Consider the following 26,698-nt stretch of genomic DNA (forward strand, 5'->3'; position numbering starts at 1 on the left):
ATGGATTAAAAAAAGACCCACAGCCAGTACATTTGGATCTGTATCATACCTTAACTTCATCTTATAGGCTATTCACTATTATTTATATCCTTGTGTTTCCTTCTAAAAAACTGTCCTAGAATAGAAGTTAAAACAATGAAGGAACAGACATTTAAACAGAAACAGACATTATACAGAAATTTAAACTATATTTAAACAAGAAAAGAAAGAAATTAAACTAATCACTCATTGGTCTCTGTGCTACAACAGGTCCCACTAGTGAGCAGTCTTCTTCAAGGCTGTGAAATTCCATGCAACTCTGTGATATATATATCAACAAGTATTATTTGCCTTATGTCCATTGCCCCAACTCATTGTAGTCAACAATGCTCTACACTCCCCCATTCACATTTCTTGCTCAGTGTGTACCACCTATATAACCTCTGCCTTTCAGAGACTTTATGATTTTCCAGAAAAACATTTTCTTTCACATCAAGAAGGATTACTGTCCCTCAATATTTTTGCTTTTCTTTTCCTGCCTTTTTACACACCCCTTTTCACCCTCTTCATTGCTGAATTGTCTATATTTTATCTTTCTGTATTATGTTTGTGATTTCTTCTTTACCTATCTCTGTACCCTTCACTGTCCATTCTCAGCACTATCAGACATTTTAAATCCTTAAAATGTGCTTTGCATCATTTTCTTTGCATAGGAGCTTTCTATACTTTCCCTGTTTTGGGAGATCCTTCTGTTCAATTCTCTTGAGAAACAGGTCAGAACAAAGGAGAAGGCTTTACTCAAACTGATGGGGAGCTGAGTATCTGTGACCTTTGCTTAGGTTGTTTTGTTTTTGTTTTTGTTTTTGTTTTTGTTTTTGACACATCATTCAGAGGTATTTGGTTCTGCCCACCAAGAGAAAAAGAAATATCAGCAAACTGAGAGAAAGGAATCTCTTTGCTTTCAGATCATGATACTGCGCTTCAAGTGTGTTAAATTGTTTTGTCCAATTAAGTGATTAGTCCTTTGGACAGTCCCTTCAGGCTCCATTAATGGATGTAGGTACTTTTGCCAGTTTTGGAAAAGTGAGAATAAAAGAACTGAGATGAGTGAAGAGCAAGAAGAGAGGGACAAAATCAATACTGTTCATACAGTGCTAAACTACTTGAAAGCCAAAAATCAGCTTTAGCACTACTGATAACATAACATGTGGAAAAAATAATTTAAATCATTAATGCAAACAAAAAAAGTTTTATCTAGACACTTTGACCAAATTTATATTAAGAATTATGGCACCTATCTTGACCTCATGTCTGTTTGTATGACTCTTCCTTAGATACACTATACTAAATACTGAAGGCATTATCAAACTGTATCACACATCATCTCTGTGAAGTACTATTGTTGGCCTAGAGAGGCACAGGTAAGACACAGCACATAACACTATTTTCCTTGTTCTTCAAGTTCCTGATAGCCACACATTTCTTCCCTCTCTTCTTGAATGATCCTAATCAACATCACCATGTTATTTAATTTCTTTAAGACTGGGGACCAGACTTAGGGCAGTGAGGTTGCCATAAAATTGGAAAAACTAATGACGGAGGTAGGGAGTCATATTATAATGCTGGATTAAGACTGAGAACTGAATGTACTGTGGTAAGTATTCATATTTGTATTTAGAAACTGTCTACAAGTACAAATGTGGCTGTACATTACATAGATGCATTTAATTTGAGTTTACAATTTCTACATTCAATTTTAATGTCTCAGTGTGGGCAGACAGTTCAAGGGACACCCAACCGCTTGTCCCATGCACCATCTGTGTTCTCCATCTCTTTTCTGAATTCTGCATTATCACAGTTATCCCACTGGCAGCATGGGTGAGAGCTAGGCTGAAAAAAGGCTGATCTTGTCTGTATGAGTTGCTGTCACACTGGTGATCACATCCTGTAATCTTATTATCTTCACTATGTCAGCAGTGACTCCATACTGAGACAAAGCACAGAACTGTTACATTGGTTCTCTTCTAAGTGCATGCTCTCCCTTGCCTACAGAAAGAGCAATAGAAAGAGGGATTATATCTCACAATTTTCAATTTTTACTAACAGAAAAAGGATCAAAATTATGCTGATTAATGTAACAAACTTCAACATTCTAACAACTTCAGTCAATGAAACTTTAAATTCATGTGCACTTAATATAATCAAAATGAGGACTACTTTTTCAGTGTTCAAAACAAACATAGAATCATATTCAAACTTCAGTACTCTGAGTCTATTACTTCTAGGATTCTTCTTATTAGAGAAAAAGGGTTCATAGTGATACAAAGCAAGTGGCAGGCAGCATGATAATGCTACATGTTGCCTTCTAATAAAATTCAAAAGACAAATTAGGAACCTTATACTGGAATGAACAAAACAAAACCAAGAATCTGTTCCTATAAACCTATAAATTGCCTATAAATACATAGGTCAGAAAAGAAAGGCCAAGAAATATGTAGCCCTCTAATAAACAAGAAGGAAGAAATGCTGACATATATGGAGAATGCTGAGGTGCTCATCAACTTCTTTGCACTGGTAGTCAGGCTTCCCACATCTCTCAATTTCCTGAAACTGCAGGTGAGCTCTGGGAGAGAAAATTCCCACCCACTGTCAGCAAAGAGCAGATTTGAGACAAACTGATTGAACTAAACAAGTGCAGGTCTATGGGGCCTGAAGACACACATCCCAGGGTCCTGAAGGAGCTGGTTGATGTAGTTACCAAGCCATATTCTATTGTATTTGAAAAGTCATAGTGGTGAGGTGAAGCCATTAACTTGAAAAACTGAAACATTTCTCTTTTTTAAAAAGTGAGAGAAATGAAGACCCAGGGAACTACAAAATGGTGAACCTCACCTCTGTGCCTGGGAAGATCATGGAGCAGATCCCTATGGAAGCAAGATTAAGGCTTGTATATGCAAGAAGATGATGCAAGAAAGCCAATGTGGGTTTGCTAAGGGAAAATAGTGCCTGACCAAGCAGGTGGCTTTTACAACGGAGTGACAAGGGAAGATCAACTGATGTCATCCATGTAGACTTCTTTAAGGCCATAAACACAGTCACAAATAAGGGCAAACTATGAAGTGGATAAGAAATTGGATGGATGAATGGATGAATGCATCCAGACAGCTGTGGTCAATGCCTCTATGTTCAGGTGAGGCAGGTGATGAGTGATGTCCCTTAGGGTTCTGTCTTCAGACTGATGCTCCTCAATATCGTTATCAATGACACAGACAGTGGGATCTAGTGCACCCTCATCAGGTTTGTGGATGACACCAAGCTGAGCAGTGCATTTGATGCAACAGAAGGAAGGAATGCCACCCATGGGGAGCTGGATGAGGAGGACACTCATGGGAATCTCATGAGGTTCAACAAGTGCATATGGGTCAGGGCAGCCTCAGACATGAGTACGGACTGAGAACTCATTGATAGCAGTCCTGCAGGGAAAAACTTAAGCATTCTCATGAATGAAAATCTGGAAATGACTGTGCATTTGCAGCCCAGAGAACATGAAATTATGGCCAGCAGGGTGAGGGAGGTGATTGTGTCCCTCTTCTCTGAAATAGTTGACCCTCATGGGACCCCATCTAAGTACCCTTTCCAGATCTGTGGCCCTCTTCTGAACCCAGTTTAATAGGTCCACATCTTTTTTGTGCTGAGGACGCCAAAGGTGATCAGAGGATGTCTCCTGTGAAGAGAGCTGAGAGAGCTGGGGTTGTGCAGCCTGGAGAAGGCTCAGGGCGAGACCTCGCTGAGACATTTTGGTACTTAAAATGAGTTAATAGAAAAGAGGGAGGGTATCTTTTTACAAGGGCATAAAGTTATATAACAGGGTAAAAGAGTTTTAAACTTAGAGGAGATTTAGATGTTAGGAAGAAATTCTTTACTGTGAGGATGGTGAGTCACTGGAACAGGTTGCCCAGAGAATTTGGGAATGGCCCATCCCTGGAAGTGTTTAGGGACAGACTGGATGGAGCTATGAGCAACCTGGTCCAGAGGAAGGTGTCCCTGCTTATGACAGGAGGGTTGGGATAGGTGAACTTTAAGATCCCTTCTTCCCCAAACGATTTTATGATTCTATGAAAACCATGATCCATAAAAAAACAAACAAAAACCCAAACTTACTGGTTTAAACAACATGAGAAGCAATCCATTTTCTGGAGTGTCAGTTACCAAAAAAGGGTCTGGAGAACACCCCTGTCTGCTCATAATTTGCATTTTGGAATACTTGCTTTGGTCATGCTATTTAAAACCAAGTAGACAGATGGAAGCAGAAGACAAACAAAACACAGATAAAAGAGGCAGTCACAGTAATTCCTCTTTTCTACATAAAAGATTTTTTTAAAATGTGAGACTGGTTATGTACCCTTTTTGGCTTGGCAGAGTACACACTGGTATCTTTTGCCTTTCCACAAGTTCACAGATTGCTTGCGGTGAAGAAATTAATTTTATGCTCTGATTATTGAAGCTGCTCTACAAAGAGGGAGTAACAGACTTCAGCCTATTATTAGTGCACTAAGCTGGGAGGAGAGTTATAGGTTCTAATCCTTGCTCCCTGAACTGGATATGTATGTTAACCTATGTGTATTTAATGCAGAAGGCAAAACTGCAGCTGGTGTGGGAATTTGTAGCATCCACAGTGAGAGTATGAAATCTCAAAAAAACATCCTTAATTGTAAGAAGGCTTTCAAATTACAGGGAGACTCCAACAAGGATTACATTCTGTTCTCCTTACTCTCTCATTTAACTGGATGAAGACTAACAAAGAAAGAGTATAAAAACTATAGGCATCCACTAAATTCTGAAGCAGAATAAAAATCATGTACTTCAGAGAGGTAATGGGTTCATAATTTTCAATACTCAATGTTTAATGCTTCACCCACCTCTGTTGGAGTTTTGTCCTGGCAGGTCTATCATTGGATATAATTAGACATTAGAAAGAGCTGTCTACCACTCCTAGGTCAAATCATGAAATTTTATTGCCAGACCAATGCTATACATTTATTTTTAAGAAATGAGCTGGAAAATTTCTGCTCCTACTTCTGTAACTCTCATTCTCTCTCTCTCTCTCACACACAGAATTAGAATTAGAATCAGAATCCTAGCTTTGTGGGTCTCATTCTTCTCTCTCAGAACTAGAATTTGTCTAAGAAATGTTGACATAATCATGAATAATTCCCACTGGAAGAACTACTGACACTCATTATGGCTTTCTATTCTGAGACTTCTTTCTTTTTCTTTTTAATGTTTAAAAACTGTACTTTTGTCCTGATAAAGGCTAATCTGAATGGTGATTTAAGAAAGAGTCACCAATAATTTCTCATAGAAGCCCAAAAAATGAGTGTTACCCGAGAGATTTCTGTGTTATGTAAACATGCAACATTGAATCTTATTTGTGATTGGATATTGCCAACTGTTATGAAACTTCTTTCTCAATTTTTTTGTTGAAATATTGTCCCAGAGGCTGCAGTTTCACAGGTTCAGTGGTAATGAATTTTGACAGATTTGTTAAAACAAAGAACTCAGATTCCCTTTTTGTTAGAGGGAAACTCTAAGGCATGAGGGGCTCAGAAATTACCCTGTGCAAAACAATATTTGGGAGTAGCAGAAACAGAAGCTCATGCTAGGAGATCTAAGACACCCCTTGTAGCCAGAGCAACACAACTGCTTTCTATTCTTGCAGTTTTTCCTATTAGCAAACAGTGAATTCATTAAAATCAGGGTTAATTTCGATATATATTTGTTTTTCTCCTCAATGTGCACAGGAAAAACTATTAGCAGTTTGAGTAACAGCCAAGGGACAGACAAATACAAAGAATAATCAAATCATTCTAATTTCAATGAATACAGAATGCTTCTACAGTATAGAAAAGTTGAAGTTAAATTTCCAGAAAGCTTCAGAATCGTAGAATCATAGCATGGCCTGTTGGCCACGCTTCTTTTTGATGCGACCTGGGAGACAGCTGGCTTTCAGGGATGAAAGTGAGCATTGCCATCTAATGTTGATCTCTTCTGCCAACACTCACAAGTCCTTCTCAGGGCTGCTCTCAATCCATTCTCCACTTTGCCTATACTTGTAATTGGGATATCCCTGACACGGGTGCAGGGCTCTGCACTTGGACTCCTTGAATTTTATGAGGTTTGCACAGCACCATCTCTCAAGCCTGCATTGACCCCACAACAGAACTTGGTTTCATCAGGGAGTACTGATAGGCTCAAAGATATGTGTCTGTGACTTAGCTATCTAAAATTAAGTAAGAGCAGTCTTAGATTAACATTACTGCTGAGAATGAGTAACAGTGATATCGATCTACTTGTCAGCACAGCTGAGTTTAGCCCAACCCAGAATCAGGGCTAAAAAAGCAGAAAACATTACCAGGAACAGAATATTCAAAGACAGGCCATAAAGCAAGAGATGTCACTTTGCAATCTGGGAGATGTAAAGAATGACACCAGGCTATACCCATCAGTACCCCATAGATACCATATACTGCTGAGTGTGTCACTGGAAATTGCTGCTACTCTAGGAATGAAACTGCTAACACACAAAACAGCAAATCAAAACCAATGGAAGAAAGGGGTTTCTGTATTTTATTTTTTTCGTAAAGCATATCTGATGCTTCTTCCTTTATTTTGCATGTGCTTTCTTCAAGTAAAACCATGGATCAGCAATCCTCTCCATTGTCTCTGAAAATCTGTTGATTTAGAAACTCAGTATAGAAAGGATAATATCATAAGGGACTTCTTTGTCAAAATTTTTAACTTCTCTAAGAATAACAAGGTGATAAAATATATTTCAGGAGACTGCATTGGCATAATGAAACTAACCACTATATGCTACCCCACTTTCAGTATGTAGTTACTCAGGGAGGAGAGAACTGAGCAATGTTCCACTGACATATAATAGCAGAAAAGCAAACAAAGAGATGTGTGATAATAGCACAAACCATGAAGTTAAACTAGCTCAACTGTTCTCTCCTAACTGCAAATGGGACAGGCCAAAGCAGTTAGCACCATGTTATTCAAATCTTAATTATTCACATTTTCACTCTAAAAATGTCACCTGCTTTAGCTTCTTGTAGGAAATAACAGTTTTTCGTAATACAACAAAGAGAAAATTTGATTCACCATATGCCCTAAGTAGTTCAAAACACCTTTTTAAGCTTAGTAGAAATAAAAGGAACGGAACAATTACAGTTTTCAGTAGTGCAAAAGAATTGTATCAGCATATCTGGAGGTGATGAATTGCAAACATTCATTATAATAATCAATTATGGATTTCAAATTAAATCCATCAGCCATGAAAATTGTAAGTCATTCACAACTGAGTATATCATATATCAGGTGTCAGCAGAGGGAAAGAGAGGTCTTATACCACAGATGTGCTGCAAGTATCCCTCTTCCACTGATGTGAGACAGTCTGGCTGTCTTCTCTGTCCATTTCTTTCCTGCACAAAAGCATGTTAGGAGGAGGCATGCTGGTGTCACTGACCATCCAGGCCTCACTGTGGTCTTGTCAACCAACTGACTGTTGGCTACCATGGCTAAATAGCTTGTTATGAAATATGACACAAAGACAAGACACTAACAAGATTTTTCTTCTAAATAAAGAGGCAGCCTTAGTTACATTTATGCAATGGCCAAACTTTTCAGTGTGTTATACATGCTTTGAAAGTGCACCCAATGTTTAATCCTCCAGAGAGCTAGAACGAAGAACATCAATAAACTTTTGATGTCATCTGACATTTGTTTAGATTCCTTCTGCAGTTAATGAAGAGAAATAAACAGTTCTGTGACATGATTCTAGTGTTGTATTTTTGGTTCAGGTTAAGTTAGAATGAGATTAATCCCACCCTAGAAATGCCTACTTTATTCTACTGATCATCTAGAGAATCTAGTTCACCCTGCACTAGAGATAACTAAAGCTAATTGAACCCAAACTCTTTTATATTTTCTAAATCCCATTCAGGTGGCACTGTGTACTGTTAGGCACATGCAAAGGCAAGGACTGTTCAGTATCAAATATAATAAAACCATGTACATGATTTTACATGTCACAAGTCCTAGGCAGTAGCTGACCATGAGTTTCCTGATTCTGGTTTCTGGGTTCTATTTTCTGATGAAGTTTTATTTAAAGAGTCAGTCACTGAGTTTTCTTCCAGATCTGGAATGCCATGACTGTCTTGCCATACTCAAAATCCTAAGAGAAAGTCTTCAAAGGATGAAAATTTTTTAATCTTCTCTGCAGAGTACAAATGTTAAAGTAACTTCAAATCAACTCACAACTGAAGGTAATGCAGCACTGAATAGCTGAGTGAAACAGTAGAGCACCTGATCGCTGAGCCTTCAGCTAACAAGAATAACAGGAGACTATGGTTTATCCCTGCCACAAGCCTCTGCAAAAGAGAAAAGGATCTGACACACACTTATTAGTTTTTTACAGCAAACCAGAGGAGAATTGGAAGTAAGGGCCCTAATCCAAGTGCCAAATGTAATCTTACATTACACTGTATCTCAAATCCCCATTCTATATCTGGTGACAAGACTGTCTGCTGGAAAAACAGCTTGTGTAGCAGAAGGAAAAGGCAATGACGGGCTACTTAGACAATGTTATTTAGGATAATCTCACTGTTTGTCTAGCATTACTCAATGTCCACAAAGAAGTGATTTTAAACTTAACCTATTTGTTTCTGTTAATTACAAAAAAATCCGTCAGGATCATTTTTAATGTATTTAGAAAAATATACTCTGACTGACACTTATAAAGAAAATGAAGTGTGAAGCACGTATCCTTGGATCTCTTTTCTTCACCTGAGAACAAGAATACTTACAAAGAGGTAGTTTCTCCACAAAGCCAGGCAATTTTCAGACCTAGTATTTCAATGAGTACTTCTCTTTTTTTGTCATGCTGGATAAACTCGCTTGACCATGTTGAGAATTCTTCCCTGTTATTGTGTATTTTTCACAGCGCTTCAAGGGAATTCATTACTTTCCTCTTTTTTTCTCACTTAGAGATGACTCTGGACAGCTAATTACAATATGTCACACTATGTCAACAATCCTCTGACTCCTAATTTAAAGCGGAATAAAAGAGGACGGTACATCACAAAGGCCCTGTAGATAACACAATCAAGACCTCTTTAAGAATTTTCTATTTCAGCAGATTGTACTTCTCTGTCCTGAACTAAAGGAAGAAAAAAGGGTTCTGACAGCGATAGTTGAAGTTTTCTGTTGGGGTTTGTTGTTGTTTTTTGCTTTTTTATTTTATTACAAATGGCAAAGTCCAATCCACAAATAAATAAGAGTTAAACTAGCTGGAGTTCTAGAAATGAGATATAATTCTTGGTTTTGATGAGTCATAATTTTCAAGGGAATAGGGTGTTTCTAGCTGAAATGGACTAGCTCTTGAACTTATCCCATAAGCCATTTAATTTATGGTTTTCATCCCTTTTACAAACCTGAGGAAAAGTGATCTGACCTCTAAAATGCACATTTTCAGAACATCCCATAAGACAGCAGGAATGAATGCAGATTAAGAATGCAGTTCCAGCACCTTGCTCTTTAAAATGCTTTTAAAGCCTGTCTTACTCATTCATCTTTTAACAAAGATGAATGCACATGACAGGTTTTATCCTAGTTGGCCTAGTAAGGGAAAAAATAATGTTAAATCAATGCTGAGGTGATCATGGATGAGACCAGGATCAAAGTTTTGATCAGCCCACAATGGATTACTCTGTTTTAAATACTACAAAGAAATTATTTTAAAAAATAGTTAGAAAAATAGAAATATGTCCCTGAATCAGCTAAAGCATCTCACTGCTACCAATAACTGAATTTTACTCACCAATGAAATGACACTGGGAAAGAAAAAAAGCTAAACATAAACTTAATGGAGGACATGACCACTGTGAAATTAAAACAGAATTAAAGTTCTTGAATACAAAACAGTACATAAAGAGTTCAGATACCCATGAGAAAGACAATGAGGAGGGTGGAGACAGGGAAGAAGAACAAAAAAATCTAATAAATATGTATAGTGTTAAAAGCCAACCTTTAAGGTCCTGTATAGTCTTACACTTGCTACAAAATATTAGCACAAAGATCTTCAGGATTTAAATCTCCACTTGGTTTCAATTGTCTTTCAACATGTTACAGTAGCTGAGCAACAATGCCCAGTGGATATTTCATGGCCATTTAAGAAAACAGCTAAGTAAAATTTTCAGAGAAAATGTGTATTTTCCATTAACTTTGTCACTGATGGTTCATGCACAAGGATTCCTTCTTCCTGCCTTGTTTGAGAAAGCCAGTACACATGGGACAGCTAGCTTTTTATGCAGTGTGCAAACTCAAGTGAGTGCATGGGTCTCTGGGAGCATGAAAATGTCTTCACATTTTTTAAATGTTCCATGCATTTGTGAATAGTTTGTCACCTTCTCCAGTTAAGGAGTCAAGCACCAACAGAGAAGAGAGCTGGTCTTCAGATCCCCCATTCTGAAGCTAATGAAGCTGCTGAAATGAGGGAAGAGAAGGGAGTTAGCAAGTTGAATATCTTCCTTTGCATCAGCAGAATCACTGTTGTCCAGTACTCAGAAACAGTGTGTTAGCATATACAAATATTTTATATACATGTATAAGTGCAGATATATATCCTCTGACTGACCTTTTCCTCTGTTGTCACTCTATTCTCTCTTCCTGAATTTCATGAATCGTAGAAGAACAGATTTAGGAAAAGATCTCTTTAGGAAAAGACCTCTACCTTATCAAGTCCTATCTTCAAACTAACACTGCCAAGTCTATCACAAAGCCACGTCCCCTAAATCTACATGCCTTTAAAACAAATCCGTCCAGTGATAGCAACTCCACCTCTTCCCTGGGTAGCTTTTTCCAGGGCTTGACAACCCTTCTGGGTAATAAAAATTTTCCTAATAAAATCTAAATCATCCCTGGGACAACTTGTGGCCATTTCCTCTTGTCCTGTGGCTTGTTACCTGGGAGAAGAGACCAACTCCCTCCTCATACATGTTTTTTTTTTTTTTCTTTTTAGAACACCTTGCATGCATTCTTTTCTCACTAATAATCATAGAAGTCCCACTACACATAGCAATCTGTCCGAGAGTAATTGGCAAAGCAAGACCACATAGTTTGAAAAATTATAGACAGTGTTATAGAACATCGCCTGGTACTTGGAGATTTTTTTTTTTTTTTAATCCTGCCACGATTTTAGGTTGGGATTCCACTATCACTCGCCCGAATAAATCCTGAACGTGGATTGGCATTTAACGTGTTCTGAGGACTGTTCCCAGCAGACAGGATGCATTTAGTCTCCCTTACGCAAGCTAAGACTGGTGGTGCCATTTCTTACCAGCTGATCTCTGTGCCCAGAAAAGTTCCCAGTTATGTTTAACTTGTATTGATATGGTCAGTACATCCTGCAGCTGCTGCATGTGCAGTGTTTGTTACTGTTAGTGTAGTGGTAGGACAATTAACTGATTATTCCAAATTGACTTGGGATATAATCAGAATATTTACATGCTTCCAGTATACTTTGAAGTAAGATTTATATGGATTTTAAGAGGTCCCATTTCAAAACTGTCTTAATCATTAGCAGAGTCAAAAAGAAAACTTAGATTCGGGTGCCCACTTTACCCACCACCTACAGGCCTTATTTTTATATGTTATATCAAGAGGAGAACAATGAATAACCATATTCCTTGCACCATTACCTGAATAAGGCTTACATAAATTCTGACACTGAAGGTCATTGTCAAGTATCAGAGACTCTCACATTTTTTACATTTGTCAGTGCAGATACCAAAGGAATATTAAACACCCAAACCCTTCAACTGCAATTACCTTTATGTAAAATCCTTATCAGCTGTATCATTATTGCAAAAGAAATTACAAACATCAAGACACATTCATAGCAGTACCTGATTTCTGCAAAAGCATATTAATCAAGAAGTTTTAACTTTACCAACTGCACAAATGAAAAGGCATTTTCCATTACTTATTACAGAAAGCTCAGTGGGGTAAAGAATAACAAATCTTAAGCTTCCAGTTTTGAGCTAATGCATTATTTCTCCACCTTCACAATACTTTTGAAACACCTTACATTTCAAACGAAGGAACATACATTTTAAAGGTGATTTGCACAAGAAAATTAACATCTACCTGACTTTTTCATGTGAATATGGCTTGTCTTAAAGTATAAATTTGTACGCTTATAAAAGAAGTTCATTTTTAGGTAATGGTAATAGTGCTGTTGGAATCTCTTAAATGCAGGAATCAACAGGAAAATATACAGTCATGTGAGAGGAAGATTTCAGCCTTACATGTCAAACAAAAAAAAAAATTAAGCCAAATATCTGAGCTGATCTTCCTTTCACATGATTTCTGCCAGACTAAAGAACTTCAAAAATGTAACATTAAATTTGTGAGACCACATTTTAGAGCATTTTAAAGGCAAATTATAGCAATGAATTTTTTAAACCAAAATATAAAATAAGACTTCTAAATTAAACTAGAGTTCAGAAAGTTTTATGTCAGACTGTTGTCTTACCTATTATGAGTGTATATTTTACTTGCATGACATCATGTAATATGAGAAAAGGAGAGTTATAAAATGACTTTTTCAATGTCTCTGAATACTTAACAAAATACCTTGACATTACTAGATGATGATGCAGCAAAATTCATATTCCATGCCACATCTGGAGTACAGGAGCATAAAATAGGTCTTACTGGTATGTAAATCATATTCCTTCTTGGCATTTTGTAGTTCTACCCTATGTTTTGAACATGCATTTTCTTCTTTAAAATAGTTTTTACATTTGATATTTAAACATAGAAGCAGGAGAAAGAATACAATATCTCAGAAATTTGGGGTTCCACCAATCATAAATGATTATTCACTAGTAAGGAAAAAAAATCCCATTGCTCTTTTTATGATCTTCTGAAACTTCCTAATAGGTATAGATCTTTTGCAAAGCAAATGGCAAAACTCTTGAGTAGTAAAGCATTGTTACTCACAAATATTTTCTGTAGCTTTAACACTGACATGTATAAAGCTGCCTGGAATTGGGTTCAGTGGTGGAGTCCTGGCTAATCTTCTGATGCCTCTGGTTCCATGGGCAATTTGAAAAGAGCAAATGTCCTTTAAAATTTCAGTCAAAAAGGGTGTTGGTATTTATCCACTACCACAGGAGAGAAGATAAATTTTTTCCCGCAATTTGTTACTTAATAAGTAATCTCTTGTCTATCTAGACAAAGAATTGGCACCTGCAAAACCAGTGTGCTAAAAATAAATTGGAAATTTATTTTTGTAGTGTAATGCAGGTTATTCCTAAAAAATATGTATTGCCAAAGGTGCTAACCTCAAGTACTTTCCAAGCCTCAGAAATGGGCAACATTTGTGCCTCAGGCATTGGACCCAAACCAATGGACAGCAGAGCAGGAGTGGTTTAGAGTAAGCACAGTTTTCTAAACCCAAGAAGAAAAGGTAAGAAAAAATAAAGCCAGAAAGACATTCAATTCATTCTGGAAAGGATCTCACTAAGTGGTACCAAAAAGAGATGATTTAAAAAAAGATGATTTAATGTGTCTCATACAGCTAAGCTTTTAGAGTTTCTCATGATGGCAAAGAACAGTAGAGAAAATCCTCACATTATCTACAGAAGTGGACAAAACATCATGAAAAGTCTGTCCACAGTAACTTCTCACAGGGACAAAAATAAGCACTCACATAGCAAAAATGAAACCATGTTTAGTAGCTCTTCTGGCTTGTTTTAAAAAGGTTAATAATGCTTTCCACATGGCACTGGCTTTGTGATAGCACAGATTTAACACTAATTACTATCCAAGAAAAGAAGCTACTTTAAGACTTTACTTAGAGGTACTGTCTCTAAACCATGAAAGAATTCTAGTCTCCAAATACCCCTTTACATGTTTGATGCTAACCTACATCCTTTATCTCCTGAGACATCATTAGAAGAATTAGATTTAGTGTAATGTCCTGTGCCATGCTGCTTAGCTGATGACAAGTTAGTCTTTTATTCTGGCCCTAGATGCTGCTGTCAGGTTGAGGCAGATGAAACTTGATGGTCTTCAAGGTCTCTTCCAACCCAAGCTATGATTCTGTGAATGAAGAATTGAGAAGTACAATTATTCATGGCAACTCATTGTAAGATTACTTCACCTCTGTCCATTCTGTTTTCTCTTCCTGATTTTTTCTTCATATGTTCTTCCATTTTCTTTTACCTCTTTTCTATCCAGACTCAGTTTAATGAATAACATTAACCCTCCCTATTGTTTAATGTTTCTTTTTCCCCCATAGGATAATGAATATTTATTATGATTCCCAGTAAGGAGGAAGAGAATCCATGATTTTGTCTCTGCTAGGTAGGAGTAAGGTTTCTTCCCAAAGCTTCATCTACCAGAAAATTAAATAGCTATTTTCAGGGAAGGAGTGTTGAGCATTCCTTTATTTCATATTCAGGAAGTAAGAGAGTAGAAAAATATTATGTGTATATCTTTGTCTATATACTTGTCCAAGGGATTGCTATAAATTCATAATAAAACACTGAGTGTTTGGCCACAATTTGCTGTGCTGATTTAAAGGGTATTCAAGTCACAGATCTAAGACACAGCAGACTAGGAAAAGCAGTGACAAATAAGAACTTCCTTTTCAAAAGTGGAACTTCTATAAAGTAACAATTGTTGAGATTCTGAAATAAAGTCAGAGCCAAAATGAAGACAAAATATTGAAATATCTTGGGAGTTAGTGGGTCAAATATATTTAATTTTTAAAACTTTCATTTTAATTCTATCTTTTATTCTCTTAAGATAAAGTGAAGTCTACATTATGAACAAAGCTGACATCATTCATTGGCCAGCAACTGACCTTTGAAGCTACTTTTTTTGTCCACAAACTCTGCTGGAATTTCCAGCAATACTGCACTGTTTTATTACCACAGCTGCTCACTTTCTGGTACTTTTCTCAGTTCTTCTACTTCAGAAAATTCAATGCAGAAACACTGACTGGCATTAGAGGTTGCTAACTCAGACATGTTTATTTTGGGGGGTCTTTTCCCTAGTCATAATTCATTATGTTCTCAAGGTGGGATTTACTGATATATGACACAGCCAGAAAAAAAGAGAAATAAAAATAAAGTCAGTTTTAGAAAAATAATTATTTATGTCTTTGAAATATAATTCTTAATTTAATTGAAATGAAGCACTTTAATACCGTAATGAAATTCTTTCAAAAATCAGAATCTGTTCTCACGAATTGTTGACTTTTTCAATCAAGTAATTAAAGAAATGCACATTGGATCAAGACCTCTGTATACCACCCTGAGCAAAGACATTGGCCAGCAATCATAGAATCATAGAATGGCTTGTGTTGGAAGGAATTTTAAAGATCCTCTATTTCCAACAGTCAGGGACATCCTCTACTAGACCAGGTTACTCAAAGCCACATCCAACACGCCCCTTGAACACAGGGATGGGGCATCCACAGCTGTCTGGGCAACCTGTTCCAGCACCTCATCACCCTCACAGTAAAGAATTTCTTCCTAATTTCTAACCTAAACCCACCCTCTTTCAGTTTAAATCCATCCCCCCTTGTCTTAGCACTATGTGACCTTGTCAAAAGTCTTTGCCCTGTTCTTTTGTAGCCTCTTTAGATACAGGAAGACGCTTGTTGCAAGGTCTCCCAGGATTCTTCTCTTCTCCAGGCTGAACAACCCCAGTTCTCCCAGCCTGTCTTCATAGAAGAGGTCTTCTAACCCTGTGATCATCAAAAAGAAAAAAAATCTTGGACATTTTGGATAAAATGTCCAGGATAAAATTGAAACATTCTGCAAGATGTGTAGCTGGATAAAATTGAAAAATTGGGAAGAATATTTCTTGATTTCAAAGGTTAATTACAAACATCATCATCTTGCACATTATTAAATAATAAAAAATAATAAAACATTATTAAACACATTGTGCAAAGAAAAATATAATAGTTCTGTAAAAAATTTTGGTTGTAAGATGAGTTAGTTATTCCATTTCCCTAGTATAACAATAAGACTCCTCCTGAGGTCTGGACAAAGTCCTCCTTATGCACCATAAAAGTCAAAAAAAGTTCCTTATCAAAGAAACTTGAAAATGAAAGCCCAAAGAGATGTGTCTAGCTGTAGGTCCCCGAGTTCTGCACCTTCTATGCTGTAGGGCACACAGCAACACCAGCCTGCAACAAGGGATCATTCATAGCTTGAGGTCTCTGAAGAAGCCCCAAAGTTAAAGCTTCCAATGGAAATGTGACTATTTTGGTGGTGAAAGGTAAAATAAAAGAGTTCTCAGATTTGGTGGACTACCCAGTCCTAATAAAAAAATCCATATAAAGGAAATACTGCCTGCTAGGTGACCAAATTCTGTCAATTTCTCACCTGAAGGTAAAAATCAGTCATGACTTAGCTTACTTAGAGATAGATGGAAATGTTCAAGCAGCACAGCTGAAGGTTTTTGTTAGACCTAGTGTACTAGTCACAGATTAATAATTTAATTTCCTTCTGGCTTTCTGTCTCCAAGGAGCTGATGAGCTTTGACACTCCTCCCTTTACCAGAATTTCAAGACTCTGAGTCCTAGGAGAAGTAATAGTCAAGAGCTCCTTAAGTTCTCACTCACTTGAACAGTTTCTTACCCATAATGTATTTTTCAGCAGGAAGATATAAAGTTATTGTCATCTAATGCTATTAAGTCATTTACATGATTAAAAAGTAATTATGAGCAAGTATTGTTGGATTAGATGAAAATACCCTGTATCACTTGTCATGCATAATACACCATAGCCTTGTTACATACGGAGTTTTGAAAGGTGAAATAAAATGCAATCATTTATGTAATTAAATGTAGACAGGAACACAAAACCAGAGTGGAGGTGCCTATAGTTTGTGATAGGCAGTTTGTATGTCAGCAGACAGAATGAATTTGAGGTTAATTACCAATTTTTGGAATTCTCCACTGCTTTTCATAGAAATTATTAGCACATCATATTCTACTAAATAGTATTTATTAATGTAATTTTAAAACCTACTGTATTAAATATAATTTAAACATCCCTTGTAAAACTCAGCTATTAACTGACTATACACTGGGCACTACAAAAAAAAAAAAAAAAAGAAAAAATATTTTTACAATAATTGCAGCACTTTGATTAAGAGTATTTAGAATTAAGATAGTTGTTCTTCAGTCTCCATCTACAGAAGACTTTGAATTTTAAAAATCCTATAATGATTAGACTCCTTGTCTGCTGTGCAACAGCTAAAGAGCCAAGATTGACAGCTCAAGCTGGGGTTTCCAGAGGAAATGTCTAGAGCTACAGAGTAGGAGGAAAGCAGAAAGTATTTGAAACCATGCATTAAGCCAGTACTTTAGGGGAGAAGAACACAGAGGGACGATGGGGTAGAAAAGCAATTTGGAAAATCACCTGGTTGGAGGTGGAAGTTCATGTACAAAAAGCATGAAAGGGAATTTTTTAAAAAGCAGTTAGTCAAAATTCAGGCTTGCATCAGACAACTCATTCATTAGAGAGGATGCTTACCTCAGAAGCATGTCCCTTTTCAGTTCTGAAATCTCACCTACATCCTCCCAGGTTGGCCCAAGGTAAGGTTTCTGGAATCTGCCAGGTTTTCAGCTGGGATGTGGATGGATTGCAAGGGCCTGTCAAACAGCATAATAGTTTCCCGATGTGATCTGCAGAGTGTTTCTATGCTGCAATGTGACCAGTGGTCTAACAGAACTCATTTTAAACAACACATCCCACAGAAAATTCTGCAAGATGTGTAGCTCCGACAAGGACAGTGCTGTGCCTACAATAGGAAGTACAGCGAAGCAGACTGATGAGATCCATCAGCTCCATCAACTCTTCCTTCTTCACTAAGCCCTACAGGTATTAATGGTACTTGCCCTTGCTCTCTTGTCACCCAGACTGCTTCAGGAAACCAACAGATAATGCTAGTTTCATCCTGTATTCAATGTCTGCTCCATAAGGAGACACAAACTCTGAAGGCAAAAATTATCTCATTCTCAAAAGATCAAGCATTAACACTTAAATTAAATAATGACTTATTCATTTATGTGAAATTTATTACATCGTATTTGAGATATAAGCACTAAATTTACTTAAGTAATGTTTTATTAATTTTAAAAAATTACTTGAAAGAGTAACAAATTCAACTTGCTACTTAAATAATTTAATTCCTTAGCTGAGTAATTGTTTTACTTTACATTTCAAAAAGTATAAGAAACTCATGCTTGTTTCATGCTGTGAAATAACTTCTAACTTTTTTAAAAACCACCTGTTGTTCAAAAATTTTTAAACGTTGAATGTCAAATCCTAAAGTCAGCTGTTGTGAACACCTCAAAGCAAAGAGTGAGAACATACATATAAAAATACGTATTACTTCAGAAACCTTAAATTTTAATCATTTTTCAAGTATCAAATAATATTTTGTACAGTATCCTAATATTTAAGTTACAGGGTTTTTTACTACAGATGGTAAAAACTAACATGGAGATGTCAAGTTATATCCTTACCCTGGAAAAACAGAGAGTGGAACTCTTAACTTTGTATTCAATCCAACTTTTTATAGGTTGAATTCAATGATCTCAGAGATCTTTTCCAAGATAATTTGTTTCCAAGATTTTGTGATTCTCTGAAAAGAGGATATGTGAGAGCACCAGCCCTAAGAACAGCCATGACTGAATGTTGCCTACTGTCAAGAGAAGATTAAAAAACTAGAAATTTTATCTTCTTTCCATGGGAAAGCTTGGTGCCTTGAATGTCATTTGGAGATTTGGAGAACCTGTCGTCCCCAGCCCACGTTTAGCCACCCTCTCCATGCACACTGCCAAGCTCCCCCTGCAAAGGCAGGGTCCTGGGAGACCTTACAGTGAAAGGAAACAAGGATGATCAACGTCATTCTCTTACTTCTTGGGCCAAAATGAGGTAAATAGGTTTTTTCATCTTGGAAGATGGATTAATTGTGAGGGATACAAATGTTAATGGGGGATACAATCATCGATGTCATAGAGGATGTAAATGCTGAAGGAGTGGGCAGAGCTGCAGGGACCTCTGTGAGAAGTACAGTTTGGGCTGTTCCCATGCTGGGCACAGCTGGTTCCAGCTGTCTCCAACTGACCCATATCAGGGTCCCACAACCAAGGGCTGGAGCCTTGGGTTAAACATGAAACGATGAAAACTCCCTCACAGTGGGAGAGTAAGTCCTGTGAGTAACAGCTGAGGGAGCTTGGGTTGTTTAGCTCAGAGAGAAGGAGGCTCAGAGACCTGAAAGGAGGTTTTAGCATGGTGAGGATGGATCTCCTCTCCCAGGCAGCAAGTAACAGGACAAATAGACACATTCTTAAGCTATGCCCAGGGAGGTTTAGGTTGGACATTAGGAGGAATTTTTTGACAGAAAGTTTAATTAGACATTGGATTGGGCTACTTGGGGAGGTGGTGGAGTCCCTGAAGGTATTTAAGAAAAGATGCAACATGGCAAATTGTGCCATGGTCTAGTTGACAGGGTGGTGTTGGGTCATAGGTTGGACTCGGTGACCTCAGGGGTCTTTTCCAGCCTAACTGATCCTGTGATTCTTGGAAGTGAGAATATGTGAGAGCTTCAGCCTTGCACTCACCCAGACTGGTGAAAAAGAGGGAGAAGGTGTTCCAGACAGCAGACCAGAGATTCCTCTGCTGCCTGTGCCAACCCTGGTGAAGCAGATATCCCTCTGCAGCCCATGGAGGTCCAAGGGTGAGCTGAAATCCACTTGCAGCCCATGGGGGAGCCCACACTATGCCTATGAACTTTTTCATCCTATTTTATCCCCTGCTTCATTGAAGAAGGGGACTGAGAAGGCAACTGGGCAGGTGTCTGGCTGCTTGCCAGGATCGAGTCACCAAATTCTCCTGAAGATTTTGACAAATTCTGACACATAGAACTCATTTGCTTAAGAAGTAAATTGTGCATTGGTAAAAGAAAAAAATACAGCACTGAAGAGCAGGATAAATAAAGCCAAATTATATAAAGTTTACCTTGTACAGATAGTTCAAGATGGCAATATCATGCATACTTTCCAGTCTGTTCTTTGAAATTGCAGGTTCAGCTCCCCTTGAATGCAAAGAAAGACTTCAGTGAGATCTAACTTACCAAGAAAGTACACATCATCTAAGGAGCTGTGCGAATAATGCGTGTTATGTAATTAGCAGTAAAAAGAAATTAATCACAATATTATATAAAATGCAAAAACTAGATGTTTTCTGTCTTCCAGATGTTACAGCACCTGAGCAGAAGAAAACCTTTTCATTCTGCACTACAATAGGTAGTCAAAAGATTAATGCTAATACCATAACAACAGGTATGTATGAAAAATGTGTGTATTATCACTTTGCCCATTCCCTCCAATAAACTCCTGAAACTGCAGTCAGGAAAGCACCAACTTAAAAAGAATGAACGGCATATATGCTCTGTTTCTGGCTGATAGCACAATGTTCAGGTAGTGAGACAATGACAAATTCCAGCACAAGCTGCTCAGAAAGAATTGTACATATTGAAGCCAAGTAGGGCTAGAGTACCAGCATTTTCTAGTAACCTTCAGATCTTGTGTATAACAAGTTTAATTGTGAATGCCTTTTGTCGGTGTTGAAAACCAAATGAATGTATGATATCTCTTAACCCTCATCCTCTCAATAAATGTGACTCATTATGATTCCAAAATCAAACAGGGTGTTGAATTTTTAGTCAATTTTATCTGACTAAGCTCCAATTGCCTTTTCTGTTTACATTTTCTAGTTTAGTTTGGTGAAGTATATAAAATTTAAAGAGCTCTAGAAAAAAATTAAGGACCACTGAAGAGAAGTATGTTTTATGTTAAAGTCATTCCTATGAATACCTGTGAAACTGTTGACTTTAATTGGGCTACATCTGCTCCTGATTTTGCAAGTTCTGACTGATTATCTGTCCTTATATTGTATTGAATTGTCTCTTCCTTTTTCTTTCCTGTATATCTTTTGGGGTGCAAAATGAGAAATGAGCAATCTAAAAATCTGCAAATTGTGTGGGATTTGGTAGTTCTCAAAGACAGACATTCAAAAGTCAGGCAGATTTACAGACTTAGTTGGTATGGCTTCAAAAAGACTGTCTCTGGCAATGATGTGGCTTATACTGACTTCACAGAGACCAACAGATGTGGAGAATCAACAGTAGAAATTATAGGAGAAAATATAGTTTCCAGGTGGAATGTTTCTTCCTCACAGTATAAAAACAAGACTGTAGTTGCTTTCTTCAGAGGAATTCTGTGCACCATCACAGGAGACAGTACAAGGCCATATCATGTCCTAAAATGCACTTTATAGCTGCTCATTTTATGCAACACGGGTTATACTGATTCATTGTGGCAAAAATTCTACTGACTTCCTGGATTAGACTCTTAGTGCATCTTTATGAGTCAGAGCAGCAGTAAATCACTATTATCTCAATGGATTTAGAAGCAGAGAAAAAGAGAAGAGAGAATATCACAAGGTGGAACATAAGCAAGAGTGTGGTAAGTATAAGATTTCAGTACAACATCCCTATTTTGCTACTGCAGAATGTTAAATTAAATGTATTTCAGTTTGAACGAAAAGCTGTCTGAACTCATGGATTTGCTTCTGCTCATCTCAGAACTGCCCCTTTCTGCCCTTCAGTCCCATTACAAATGCTTCATTCCCAATAGAGAACAAACCAAATCAGTATTCCCATAATACACAAATATTTGGAGAAACAGCTCATGAAATGTTGCCAATGTTATTTAGAGAGAAACATCAAGTTGTCTCTGCATTTTCTTTTATAGCCTAGTACATGACACAGTGTAGTAGGTGGAAAATTCAGGTTCATCATCCTGCTCAGCATTAGGCAATTCAGGCTGGATGTAACCAGGATCTATACTAAGTGTCCAGATCAACAGGAGAAGAGCTATACCAGATGTTTTATCTCACATTTTTCTCGAAGCCATGTTACAGACAGACACATCAGAATTATGTTACTAATATATATTCTAATAATTGATGGTCTCCCCAGAGCAAGAACAGAAGAATCTGTGGAACTCAGGAAAAATTAAAAATGATGTAATAAAAGAATAAAAAGCAGAAGTTTAAATTTATAATTAAGTTTGTTAGAACCTCTATCCACTGAAATTGAGGAGAATTTGACCACTGATATTTGATGGAGTAGTGAATGTTTTTAAAAGGTAATTTTAACTATCATATCTGTTTATTTGAAGAACAGTGATAGCAAGCCCTTAGGAAGAAAATGCAGACTTTACACAAGATTTTAAAAAGTTTGTAGGAAATAAGGGGCAAAAAAATTTCTTCTTTTCAGATGACAGCAGAACTGAAGCCTGGAGAGAGTTTAATTTTCTACTGTCAGGAGTTTGAGGTTTAAGAAAAAATTAGTGCTTAAATTTAAAAATATTTTCATATCCATTTTTTTGCAGTACATGAATGGCTCAAGTTTGTCTAGAACACAGGGAAGCAAAAGTAGTGTATTCTTTCTCTGGAAACATTATTAAAAATATTGGTGTCCTTCAGAAGATTTCCCATCTGTCAACAAGAGCTATTCATCTGCTGAAAAAAAAAACTCCATAGGTGCCTCCTCTTCATTTTTGAGAAAAATTTAATCCAAATTTGATCTTTAAAACTCTAGGTGACTGTATGTGATCCATAGCTCTTAAGATGACCAACAAAGCTTTGAGAACAAATTTCCATAACAGGCAGGATAGAGGTGCAATGAATCTGAGGAAGAAAGAGTGTTCTTCACTTCATAATAATCCTTTTGCTCTAATAATTAAAAAATACTATTAAAAGCATTCTGTAGTTTGTTAATTCTATATTCATTAATATGATTAAAATCTGAGTGGAAAACTTTCATGTTATGGTCAACAAGACAGTGCACTGAAATGATTTTTAAGAAATTCAAGCACATAAAAGTACCCATTGTGTAATAAGGATTTTTTTATTCTAGAAGTTCTTCATCCATCTCTTCCATACAACTTAGATGGCATCATTATACCCTCCAGACTCCTTTCTGTGTTTATATTTTCTTCAACAAATTTAATCAAACTTCTCTTTCATTTTTTTCTTCTTGCTACAAACCTCAAAATCTAGACTGCTGGAGTTCAGAACATTCACTTGAAAACTATATGTTTAAAACTGCATGTACCGTATAATGACTAGATACAGGTAACACAGTATATCCTGTTTCCATCTATGGACAATGACATAAAAATGTTTATCCCTCTTTTCTTTATTGTATGCTTTACATTCACATATATGTCATAACAACATATTTTCAACAATACAAAAAAAAAAAAAAATCACAACTTCACATAGCTGAAAAATTCTCAAGTTAAATGTGATTTGTTCTCAAATTTTAAAATAAAATTTTACATTTTCCCATCAAGAATATAAAGATATTCAATTTAAGAAAATATTTGTATTTATGGGGGACACATTTTTTAAAGACAAGAAAACTGCTTTTTTCTTCAATCATGAACAAGGAAGATGCTGAAAACACTAATTAGTCATTAACTCAGCTCAATTTGCTTTCTTAATGCCTCAGAGACAAAAGGCTGTTAAATGTTGTTATTATTTGAGTAATAGTAGAGATAGATACGAGTTTCCATTTCAGACTCCCCTCGTGCTAGAAATTGCAGGCTATATAATAGTTTCTTAAAAATCCCACTCCAAATAACTTTATAAAATTAGATCAATAAATTACATAAATAAAGCAATGAAAGGGGCAGTACTAAAAGCAAAGCCATGTTTTAGAGCATTTTTCCTGAAAACTGTTGTTCATGTAAACAATGCACCAACCAATATCTCCAGCCAGACCAGTGGTTAGGTTAGTTAGTGAAAGGTCCTATGGCTTTCTTTTGTTCAAACATTTTCAGTATTCCAGCAAGCAGAATCTTAAGCAAACATAAGCAGCATGCTGACTAATTGCAACCTGTCATAATAAATGACTCGATCCACTCAAATTCAACAGCTCATGTAAAGGAAGTACTCCCAGCTGAATTGTGCAGATGAAAGAAAGCTCAGTTTTATTTATTTAGTATTCTGTTATGCAGTTGTGTCCCTTCTTGCAGCCTAGGTTATCATCATACAAGTCATACCTTCTGGGGATATATTTTTAGAGCTGCTAGTAAAAGAATAACCCTTCTGCTTGAAAAGTTTCCAATAAATAAGGAATCCTGACAAATTTGACAATCTGCAGGAGACAAAGCAGTGTGGTGGAAAACAATAACAAACTGAAAGAAAAAAATAGCAAATGTGAGAAAAAGATTGTACAATTTTCCTAAAGCTCTACACAGTAAAGCTTCTGATGAAACAAGTATTTTGTTCTTTACAATAAAAATACTAATTCTATGGTATTGTGAACCTAAATAAATGGCATTTATCTAGCAAATAGACTGATAAATAAAAAGAATTAAGAAAAGGAGTAGCATTTGAGATTGTAATGTACCTTTGACTGGTTCAGTATTATATACACTACCTTCTGAAATTATTTTAGCTAAGTGAGAATGTGCAATCTACTAGAAATGTTTGGAGATTTTCTAAGCATAAAAAGATAGAGCAAAATGTGCTGCCACCCTCCTAGTTAAGAAAAGCCTTAAGGAAAACGTATTAAGTACACATTTCCCTTACTAGCTTTTTCAAAATAAGCCTGAACCACCTTCAAAACACCTGGAAACTAGTCTTGCTCACTCTCCCAAATGTATATGTTAAGGAGACTTAAACATTCTCTGAACAAGGTGTACTTCATTGCATTGTCTTTTGAAGCATCAACCTAGCCATCAAAAGGAATCACAAGATTATATCCTGCCCAGTCTACCCATATGAATTATAATCCTGAAGCACCAATATCCATTCAAGTTGTGAGCTCTACCTACCTGATCAATTAAATATGCACATTCAATTTTTCTGCTTTAACTTCTTTCTTTTTTAACTTTTCCTCTGGAAATTATTTATCTACCTCTCCCAAAGCAGGATTTCAGAGAAAGACGAGGAAGAGAACAAATTATCTCCATCAGGCTTTCTCTACTGTTTTTTTTTTTTCCTTTTTGAAGGAAAAGCAATTTACCTTCCATGTTCCAAAGTTACATCTCAAAAGCTAAGGAAGAAAGGAAAATCTTGACTGCTCTTCCCATCAATGTGTGGAAGCAACCAAGATGCACTGTACTTACCGAAAAGTAGTGAATCCTGAAAAGAAAATGCTCTTTGCAGCCTTAGAGTGATTTCTATGTGGAGAAAGCAGTGAAAGAAATACCCTTCAAAATATCACCATAAAAACCTTTTGCCAAGTAAGGAATCAGATTTTAGAAGTCCCAGGTACAACTTCACGCAGACAATTCAGTTAATGTTTGATTAACTAAACTAACTTCTCAGGCCTTTCTGTGGAGATCTTTGAGCGGGACTTCCTCAGATGCTTTCCACAGTCATTGTCTCCTCCTTTCATCAGGCTTGCTCACTGCCAGTACCCCCTCACTTTCTTGCCACTTGAAAAACTGTGCCATATCTTTTGGGAGCTCCACCCTTGGCTGTCCAGCACTGAGAAACCAGCACATAAGGCTGTTGTCTTAGCTTTCACTCCTTTGCTTCTGATTAAGTTCTAAAGGTTTCTTCTGCTCTCCTACCCCTAACCCTTTTCCTACCACATATCATGGGAAGTGTGCTGTTTATCCAGCTCTCACCATCTTTATCTCTACACTGTCTATAGGCAAGCATCTCTGCTCGTATTTCCAGTTCTGCCCAGAAATCTTGCTGTATCCTGTATCCTAGCAGGGATTTCACTCCAGGCCTCACTGGTCTCCTTGGCAGTTTATTCACTGCAGTGAAGGTTTTTCACTGCAGAAAAGGTAAATTAACAGAACTTGTGGTGGGAAAAGAAATTATAACCACAGTAAAATGGCCTGGATTTTTGTGTGGACTTGTATTGGACTTTAGAAAAGAAAAGAATTTGATTGTCATATCTTCATAGACAAGCCAATTAGTCTAATAATGAACAATAGTTACAGCAAGGTATTCTGGTAAAAAGTATAAATTAGAGCAGAAGATAATGGTCATCATAAAAGGAAACAATTGAAGAGGAATTTTATTTTCAAGGTGTAAAAAAAATGTGGCAAAACATGTACTTTGCATATATTTATTTCTGTTTGGTAGCATTTTCCTCTAGCTCACCAATAATCAGATTATTAAAGAAAAAAAGTTTGACACAAAACATTGCTGCATGTCATCTATAAGATTGTTATTGCCTCCTTTTATTTACATAATCTATGCCATTGTAGTATTTTACTGTGTCATAACGTTGCCACATTTATCCTCAGAAGTTATTTTTTGAATATTGAATAGAGGTTCAATAATTCAATTAAAAGTGCAAATTGACAAATTCTGTGTGAGCCCAACAAGTGTGGAAATTAAGGCAGGCAAAATTATTTTCATTTTACTCAACCTTTTTCCAATAATTTACACAAATCTATTGTGAGAAAAAGGTGGTCTGGTATATCTTACATATACTTTTTGTCATTTTGCTTTTGTAGGGCTGTGTTAGATCACTTTGGAATAAAAAAGAGTTGAACCTGACAGTTCCTATGTGTTGGATA

This window comes from Sylvia atricapilla, chromosome 2 (assembly GCF_009819655.1).
Source record: "Sylvia atricapilla isolate bSylAtr1 chromosome 2, bSylAtr1.pri, whole genome shotgun sequence".
NCBI lineage: Eukaryota > Metazoa > Chordata > Aves > Passeriformes > Sylviidae > Sylvia > Sylvia atricapilla.